This window comes from Tupaia chinensis, unplaced genomic scaffold (assembly GCF_000334495.1).
Source record: "Tupaia chinensis unplaced genomic scaffold, TupChi_1.0 Scaffold000578_2, whole genome shotgun sequence".
Classification (NCBI taxonomy): Eukaryota; Metazoa; Chordata; class Mammalia; order Scandentia; family Tupaiidae; genus Tupaia; species Tupaia belangeri.
In genome coordinates, this window is record NW_006160094.1 from 4,835,865 (window position 1) to 4,836,640 (window position 776).

The following is a 776-nucleotide window of genomic DNA, read 5'->3' on the forward strand; positions in this document are numbered from 1 at the left end:
GATGTGCATGCATGAGAGAGATGGGGGACAGAGAACTCTTGATGGATCTCCTTCTGCTGTGATCCACGCCGTTTACCCAGCCCCCCAGGTCTTCAGGGTCTTGGGCATGCACAAGCACCCCCGCATGTAAGCAGAGGCAAACCTGTAGCGGGCCATATGGCTTCCAGCCCTGTGGACACCTGCATGGCTGCAGTGCCACCGTGGCTGGGCCTGCGTGCCTCTGCAGCTTCCCTGGCACGTCTGCTTTCTCATCTGGCCAGCCAATAGCACTCTGCAGCCATCCCTTCTTGGAGGACATCTGCCACTTACATCGGCTAATGCCATTGATACATTTCAGAGAAGGGGCTTTTAAAACTGGACTAATAAACAGTATAGGAGGAAAGCAGGGCCCAGGTTAAGACGAGCAGTAGAGAATGACATGCAAACGTCTACTGAACCTTAGCTAACATGGCCACACTTACTGCTAGTTAAGGATGAGTTCTCACTCCTTCTCATCCCTTACCTGGATGTGTCAGTAACTCCCACTGAGACCTCAGGCAAATAGGGCATTTCATTTCTCTGGGCCTGAGCATGCTCATACACCAACATGCGGTCCTGGGGCTGGCAGGTGGAGCGGTTAAAGCCCTGGTGTCCCACATGGCCAGCGGTAGGAGTCCTGGACCCGGTGGCTTGCTCGCTTGCTTTCTCTGTCTCTGGTGAGCTCAGGTGCCCTGTAGCAAATTAAGTAAATAAAATTAAATAGATAATTCTTAAAAAAAAAAAAAAAAAAAAGAGGG

The 776-nt window shown here is 51.3% G+C and overlaps 1 long non-coding RNA gene across 3 annotated transcripts in view; it reads right to left on the reverse strand.

The window, feature by feature from the left end:
- LOC102472467 (uncharacterized) overlaps window positions 1–776 on the reverse strand; it is a 10,772-nt gene that overhangs the window by 9,639 nt on the left and 357 nt on the right. For all 3 annotated transcript variants that reach the window (XR_003551021.1, XR_001371115.2, XR_335965.3), the window contains exon 2: window positions 503–710. This is a non-coding gene — a long non-coding RNA (uncharacterized LOC102472467). The remainder of the gene's footprint in view (window positions 1–502; window positions 711–776) is intronic.